This window comes from Nicotiana attenuata, unplaced genomic scaffold, assembly GCF_001879085.1.
Source record: "Nicotiana attenuata strain UT unplaced genomic scaffold, NIATTr2, whole genome shotgun sequence".
Taxonomy (NCBI): domain Eukaryota; kingdom Viridiplantae; phylum Streptophyta; class Magnoliopsida; order Solanales; family Solanaceae; genus Nicotiana; species Nicotiana attenuata.
In genome coordinates this window covers 29,449-38,420 of record NW_017670609.1, presented here as the reverse complement: position 1 = coordinate 38,420, position 8,972 = coordinate 29,449, and positions in this window count along the sequence as shown.

The following is an 8,972-nucleotide window of genomic DNA, read 5'->3' as shown; positions in this document are numbered from 1 at the left end:
TAGTAGATTCAAGTGGAATAGATTATTTTCTCTAAATCTTAAAACATTGATGCAAAGTGTTTGAAGGCTAATGTGCAAGATGAATCATGGTGTTGGCACATGCGATTTGGGCACTTGAATTTTGAAGCGCTCAAAACAATGGGAGAAACGAACATGGTGCATGGGATACCATCAATCAACCATCCCAATCAATTGTGTGAAGCTTGTCTTCTTGGAAAACATGCAAGGAGGAGTTTTTCAAAGGAGGCCATGTCAAGATCAACCAAGCCGCTCCAGCTTGTTCACACTGATGTGTGTGGACCAATCAATCCACCTTCTTTTGGTAAAAGTAGATACTTTCTGCTTTTCATTGATGATTTTAGTAGAAAGACTTGGGTTTATTTCTTGAACCAAAAATCTGAAGCTTTTGCTGCTTTTAAAAATTTCAAAGTACTTGTGGAGAAAGAAAATGGCTATGAAATTAAAGCTCTAAGGTCCGATAGAGGAGGCGAATTCACTTCAAACGAATTTAATGACTTTTGTCAGTCTCATGGAATTCGTCGCCCTCTAACGGTACCTTATTCACCCCCAACAAAATGGAGTTGCAGAGAGGAAGAATCGAACGATTCTTAATATGGCTCGATGTATGTTGAAAGCTAAAAGTATGCCCAAGGAATTTTGGGCCGAAGCTGTTTCTTGTGCAGTTTATTTGAACAACAGGTCTCCAACAAGAAATGTTAGAGATCAAACCCCTCAAGAAGCATGGAGTGGAAGAAAGCCAAGTGTCAAACATTTGAGAATCTTTGGAAGCATAGCCTATGCTCATGTGCCACATCAAGGGAGAGCAAAGCTTGACGATCGAAGTGTCAAGCATGTGTTTGTTGGCTATGATACGAGTTCAAAAGGCTACAAGTTATACAACCCAAGCAGCGGTAAGGTGGTGGTAAGTCGCGATGTTGAACTTGATGAAGAATTGGCATGGGATTGGGAAGCTCAGGAAGAAACTTCATATGATTTTCTTCCATATTTTGGTGATGAAGAAGAACCAGAGACCGTGGAACCTGTGCAGGATACAACTCCACCTCCTTCTCCAACCAATGTTGTATCTCCCTCTTCTCAAGAAAGTTCGAATGAACAGCCGCAAAGGACAAGGAGCATTCAAGAGCTCTATGAGGACACAGAAGAAGTTACTAATTTTGATTTTTTATGTTGTCTCTTTGCTGACAGTGAACCAATGTACTTTGATGAAGCTGTTACAAACAAAAAGTGGAGACAAGCCATGGAGGAGGAGATTGAGTCAATAGAGAAGAACAACACTTGGGAGTTAACAACTCTTCCCAAGGGTCATCGAACAATTGGAGTGAAATGGGTATACAAAATAAAGAAGAATGCTAATGGAGATGTGGAGAAATACAAGGCACGACTTGTGGCTAAAGGCTACAAGCAAAGGCAAGGCATTGACTATGAAGAGGTCTATGCACCTGTTGCCCGCATGGAGACGATTCGTTTGCTGATCTCTTTGGCAGCGCAAATAAAGTGGAAGATCCATCAGCTAGATGTCAAGTCAGCCTTCTTGAATGGCTATCTTGAAGAAGAAGTCTATGTTGAACAACCATTGGGCTTCGTGGTCAAAAATCATGAAGATAAAGTCTTGCGGTTGAAGAAAGCTTTATATGGATTAAAGCAAGCCCCACGAGCATGGAATAGTTGCATCGACAAATATTTTCAAGACAATGGGTTTACTCGTTGTCTCCATGAATATGCTCTTTACCTTAGAGTTCATACTAATGGAGATAGCTTACTTGTTTGTCTTTATGTTGATGATCTTATTTTCACGGGCAATAACCCAAGTTTGTTTGAAGCTTTTAAGAAAGATATGTCCCGTGAGTTCGAGATGACAGACGTAGGGCTCATGTCATATTACCTGGGCCTATAAGTGAAGCAGATGGAGGATGGAATTTTTATCTCTCAAGAAAGCTATACAAAAGAGATATTAAAGAAGTTCAACATGCTCGATTGCAACCCCGTGAACACACCGATGGAGAGTGGGAGCAAATTGTCCAAGTTTGATGAAGGAGAAAAAGTGGATCCCACATTTTTCAAAAGTCTTGTGGGAAGTTTGAGGTACTTGACTTGTACCAGGCCAGATATACTCTTTGCAGTTGGAGTAGTAAGCCGCTTCATGGAAGCTCCTACCTCCACTCATTTGAAAGTCACTAGAAGAATTCTTTGTTACCTTAAAGGTACTATTGACTTTGGGTTATTTTATTCTTCTTCTAGTGATTTCAACCTTATGGAATTTTGTGATAGTGATTATGCGGGAGATATTGATGATAGAAAAAGTACAACTGGTTTTGTGTTTTTCTTGGGTGATTCTGTTATTTCTTGGAGTTCAAAGAAACAGTCCATAGTTACTCTCTCGACTTGTGAAGCTGAATATGTAGCAGCAACATCTTGTACGTGTCATGCTATTTGGCTGAGAAGATTATTGAAGGAGCTCAATTTACCACAAATTGAAGCTACAGAGATTTTTGTTGACAACAAATCCGCACAGGCACTCGCGAAGAATCCAGTGTATCATGATCGAAGAAAGCATATTGATACAAGGTATCACTTCATCAGAGAAAGCATTGCCAAGAAGGAAGTTGAGCTCAAGTATGTGAAATCTCATGAACATGTTGCGGATATTTTTACCAAGCCTCTCAAATTTGAAGATTTTCAGAGATTGAGATCAAGACTTGGAATGAAGAAGAAAAACCAAAATTAAGGGAGAGATTTGTGGGGCCAAATCAAAACAAAAAAAATAAAAAACAAAAAGCAATTAAAAAAGATGAAGAAGATAACAACAAGTTGCAATGGCAACTTGTTGCAATAACGGCTGAAACAAGAACCAAGTTGCAACAAGTTGCCAAAACTTGTTTTGGCCGGTTACAAATTGCAATGCAAATTGCAAAGAAACCATTCTGATTGGTCCAATAGTTGGCAAGTTTTGCTATAAATAGCAGGCCTCGTTCCTCATTTCAGACACACCAAATCGAGAGAAGCAACAGAGAGTTAGAAAGAGTAATCCACAGATTGTAGTCTATGAGATAAATAGTGAGTGGGAGTAATATTGTAGTGAGGTGTTTAAAATAAAGAGTGTTATTTCTTTCGAAGTTGTAGTAATCTCTTGACACTACTAAGTTGTAATATTATAGTGGTAATATTGCTCTGCTGGGGTATTGTATTTTATCCCGTTAAAATATTTGGTGTCGTTGTTACTCTCTTGTGTTATTATTATTTGTCGTGGGTATTATTCCTGTGCGGGATATTATTTTTTTTATCCCAACAAAGATCCAGCAAACCTAAACAATAATTTTTTAATAAGGTTTGGCATTCTTGTATCCCTTTTAAAATTTCTTTTCTTACTTGGAGGCTTTTGAAATGTAAGCTCCCATTTGATGAGATTATTACAAAGTTTGGAAAATAAATTATTTCTAAATATAACTGTTGTGAAAGTCCTAAAAATGAAACAATACATCATGTCTTCATTGAAGGTATGGCTGCCAGTTATATTTGGAAATTATTTGGCTCCCCTCTTGGTATTAAATATCACCAACACCCTATTAGATATATGTTAAACTCTTGGTGGCAAGAAAATTCTGTTAATGATGTACATAAACTTGTTCTTCATATTATTCCTATTGTTATATGTTGGGTACTTTGGAAGAAAACATGTGCTTGCAGGTATGAAAATCAGAAAAATATTTAGTTTGTACAAATTGGAGCAACAAGTTTGTTGGACTGTGGAAGCAGTAATCTCCAAGGTCTATCCAAATTGCAAACTCAAAATGTGTTGGATCAACTTTTGTCACACTCTGATGAAACTGCACCCCGTCCCCAAGGTCATCATAGTGAATTGGCAAAAACCAGAGGAACGATCATACAAACTGAACACAGATGGTAGCTTCAACACGATAGATAGAAAGGCAGGCATGGGCGGGGTACTAAGAGAGAAGCAGTCACAATTTTGCAGAGGCTTATGCAGCATGGTTCGAAGGAAATTGGTATATACAATGGCTACACAACCTTCACTATCGAGTTGGACTCTCTATTGATTGCAAATATGCTTAGGGAGAGGAAGGCAAACAACTACAAGATGAACAAGATTATAGCGGATACCGCTCAGATGCTTCACCAATCTAATGTACACATTACTCACTGTTATAGAGAGGCCAACCAACTGGCAGATTGGCTTGCAAAAATGGCTACCAACACACAAAATGGTAGATTCTACTTCTCGGCACAGCAGCTGCCCAAAGGTGGTAAAGGGCCTTATCATCTAGACAAAAATCAAATACCTAGTATCATAACAAAATATGACAAGTCGAACTTTTTTGTTAGTTAATTTTTTCCCCCTCTCTGGTTTGGCATGTGAATAGGTTACCAGTGCCCTTTTTTGAAGGATAGACTAAATCCTTGTGTTGTATTATAGAGGTAAGGGGTTTATCCCCCCCCCCCCCTTGAACTATCTTTTGGATGAAATACAATTCCCCATATAACCTGGGAAATTATATTTAAAAAAAAAAGTAGTGATAGTGTGAGAATTTCTTTATATTTTCGGTACACATAAGTTATTAAACTCCAATCAAAATAGGCTTTATTTCTTGTTTGAAATTACAACTGCTTCCACTCACAAATTTGGGGGGAGAGAGAGGGAGGAGGGGCACAGTACTTAGGTCCCCCAATAAAATTTTGATCAAACCTTGGAATTTCATCAAAAGGAACTTGCTAAGGCTTCAACAAGGTAAGAATTTCTTCCCCCCAATTCTTTAATTTCGGTTTTTGTTTGATTATGGGTGATGAGGGTAGATTTATCACATGCATGAGCTAATAGAGACTGTGGGAAAGTTGTTGAACCATCTTGGGTGGTTTTGTTCTTGAATTAGTTGAGGGAAGGTTGGGTCATCAATGTAGCAACTCTTGCCATACGAATTCCTCTAATCATGCCGGTAATTCTCTCCTCTTCTATAGATTAACATCGTTAGAAGTGCCGGGACGTTATTGTTACACCAGAGAAAGCTCTTTCGAGGTATGAAGGCTAAACTCTTATTCTAGTATCAGAATTCCCGAATCCTTGCAAAACTCCACCATGTGTAGTCCAACTTGAAATACTGTTGAGGTGGGATGTTCAAGCTATTAAATTGATTCTCAATTTGCATAACGTATCCGAACACTCATGGGTTAAAACTTTTCTATTGTTACTGAATTATATTATACCCCTTTTGGGAAGAAAACCTTGTATGAAATTAATGTGATCAAATACTTATTTCTCATATAATGAAACCTTATGAACTTACAATTGCAAAGGCCAAAGGTGCCAAATGGTTGATTGGAAGAGAACTCTTTTGTACAAACTATTTTTGTTTTTGGAATCCGAAGTGTGGCATTGTGAAATACACCTCCACCCGCATATATTGGGGTGAGGCGGCAGGGCCGCTTTGTGTAGAATTGTGGTATTGTGATTACATCTCCACCCGCATACATTGGGGTGAGGCGGCAAGGCCGCTTTGTGTCAAGTTGTGGTATTGTGATTACACTCCACCCGCATACATTGGGGTGAGGCGGCAGGGCCACTTTGTGTAGAGTTTATGGTATCGTGATTTCACCTCCACCTGCATACATTGGGGTGAGGCGGCAGGGCCGCTTTGTATAGTTTATGGTATCGTGATTGCACCTCCACCCGCATATATTGGGGTGAGGCGGCAGGGCTGCTTTGTGTAGAGTTTATGGTATTGTGATTGCACCTCCACCCGCATACATTGGGGTGAGGCGGCAGGGCCTCTTTGTGTAAAGGTGGTTGCAGAGGATCCCCGACTTAAAATTTATAAATATTATTGGAAGCTCTTAATAAATTTGCCTTGACTTAAACGGCTAAGCCTCTTTTATTGTTACCATGATTCATCATATTCATGTTGTATTTCCAAGTCCTTGAATAGGTGCTTTGGTGTTCATACTAGTACTATTCGACATGTACTAACGTCCCTTTTACCAGGGACGCTTCATATTTAATGGGTGCAGGTGGTTCCACAGCGGGAGGCATTGACCAGTGATAGCGGTACACTCTCTTCCCAGCCGACTTGGTCAGCCACACTTCATTTCGGGGTCGTGCATTTTGTTCCGTGTGTATTATATTTTGAGGTATAACCGGAGCCTTGTTGCCGGCACTATCATTGTAGTCTTTTGTATCTATTAGAGACTCCGTAGACACATTGTGGGTTGAATATCATGTTGGGAATGTCAAACCAGTCTTGTAGTATTTGAATCACTTGTTTCACTTCAACTATGAAAGTGTATGTATTTTGAGATTTTAAAATGAAGGATCTAATGTCAATGGAATTAGTGTGGTTCATGAATCCTCTTGGATTTAATTAGTGAGATTGAGCGTCTCTTTATTTATGAGTAAGTTCGGTAGAAGACAATCTAGCAGGCTTGCTCGGCCAGGTTATCTCGATTGAGCGTCGGTCGCTCTCCCCGAGGTCGGGGCGTGACGATGTGTAAGCAGTGATAATTATTTCCCTAAAGCAGTGATAGTTCAGGTCTGAGACCACTACTGACTCTAGAGTAAAAATCGTTGTTTTGCTAAGCGGAGGTTCAATCCAGAGCACACCTTCATTATGCATGATAGTCTCCCTTCAACGGGTAAACTCTCTTATTTTAATATTAAAATGAGTGGGAGAATGTTAGTATAATAGCATTTTATTATTACAATAAAATATGCCATAACTCCCGCTACTCCATGATGTAGAAAATGACCATAACTCTTTTGTAACTCATCTCCCATGTTATACCACTAATTACATAATAATTTAACCATTATCCCATGTTATCCATAATTTCATAACTTATTACCCCACTTTCTTCCAATTTAATTCAAGGAAGAATTCCTAACCTATAATTAGGAGTCTTTCTTCCATAATGTGGGGTGGCAAATAATTGTAGAGTGTTTTAATAAAGTGAGGTTAAAGTTGTGAAAAAAGAAGAAGAGAGTTTTTTAAGTTTTGTCGAAGGAAGGTGTTCATCTTGGTGGAGCTTTGGACTCAACAACTTGTCCAGAGTTTGTTCGAGTCATATATACGACGTGATCTGATTGTTGTATCCTGGGGAAGATAAGTCAAGATGATTACTGCTGGACCAGTGACGACTTTGCTGCAATGGGCTTGAATCTCCTTGAAGAGAACGAGATATTTCCACATCAACCTGAAGATATTTTATTTTTTTCATTTTATTTTTCAACTGTAATTGTATTTTTACCAACACAAAAGATGTTGACTTCTAATATATATACAATTAACTTTTTTAAATAAAAATATATTAATATAAGGTTTTTTTTTTTGCAAAACCGTGTGTGATGACACCATATTATTTCCTCTGATGATTAGTGGTAATTATTTTATTAAATAGTTATACTGGAATTTACCCGGATGAAATTGCTTGTGAGCTTAGGAAAAGAAAAATATCCTTATCGAAAGCAAAGCACTACACACGAAAGAAGAATTGGCTTGCTTCCTTTAAGGCTACTCTACTGAATGAATACTCTTAACTTATAATTCACATTATGTAGACTATAATTTCATACCATAAAATTTTTAAAATACCTTTTCAGTTTTGGATTTCAGGTGTCTCCACACTGCTTGTATTCATCAGGTGTAAGTGAGGATTCTGGAAATTCAAACTATTTTTTAGGCTTTTGTATGCCACTTGAGTAACCATATTGGAAGTAAACTGATCATCATCTCACTCATGATTATACTTTAGAGTGCTCAAAGAAAATTCATGATAACCTACTTCTATGGTTAAAGAAAGAATTCAATGTTAGAGAAGAAAGAGGAAAAGATAAAAATCATTACATCTCAAAGAAACCAATGAATTCAAACTGATTTGTCAGACAAAGAGAAAACAAAATGAATTCAAACTGATCAAAATATGAAATGTCTAAAAGGAGAAAGAGGAAATGGTTTTTTGGTTTTTCAGAGAGTTTGCCTATTTAAGCCATCCTGAGCCTTGACTATGTACAAATGTCTCTATATCAAAACTTTAAAGATAGACAAGAACAACACATAACTTGTCCAAATGTGAAGCTCAGCAAACATATAATTACCATATTGAAGTAAAACAGACTTTGTTTTATCAGGACCTATTGTGAATAGGATCTGATCCTTTTCTAACTCTTCGTTTGCTCGAGCGATTGGGATCAAATGTTTTGCTTACTGCTGCTGGTTTAACATTTGTAGTGTTCAATTCTTTTGTGACTAACCCCGCGAGCACACGCTGACTCCTTGACATTAGCTCCTGCTGTCTACTGCTCCATCTCAAAACAAGCTGTGAACTTGTTATAGAAGAAGATTTTTCTGGAAATACTGCTAATAGTCCTATGCAAATAAGGAGCACAAATGGCTTTTGACTAGTAAAAATCATGGTTTCTTCTGGTCTTTGGGAGAAAATAGAATAGCATTTATATCATCAATAAGATTTTTTTTCTTTTGTGACTATTTCTGTAGATATCTGGTTTATTTCTTATAGGATTTGGAAAGAATAAAACAGGAGGGGCCCAGAATCTGTCAAGGAGTTTAGATTCACCCTAATCATAATATGTACAGATGAAGCAAATTAAGGCTGTTATAAAAGGAATAGGTATGACTAGGGGTGAATAAAGGCCTTGGAACAACATCTTTGAGAAGCTAAGCATATTTTTTCACTTGTTTCCATATGTCTCTATCATTAGCCTTGCCTTTCTCTTCTAAACAAAGACCAATTTGGTCACATGCATGCCACATCATCTCACTGTGCTTACATGTAAATGCCACTGGAATCTATGTTGCGCGGACTCTCCAAAATGATGCCGCACCCGTGTCGGATCCTCCAAAAATACACTATTTTTGGAGGATCCGACACGCACTCAGTAACATTTTCGAAGAGTCCGAGCAACATAGACTGGAATTCCAATTAATAAT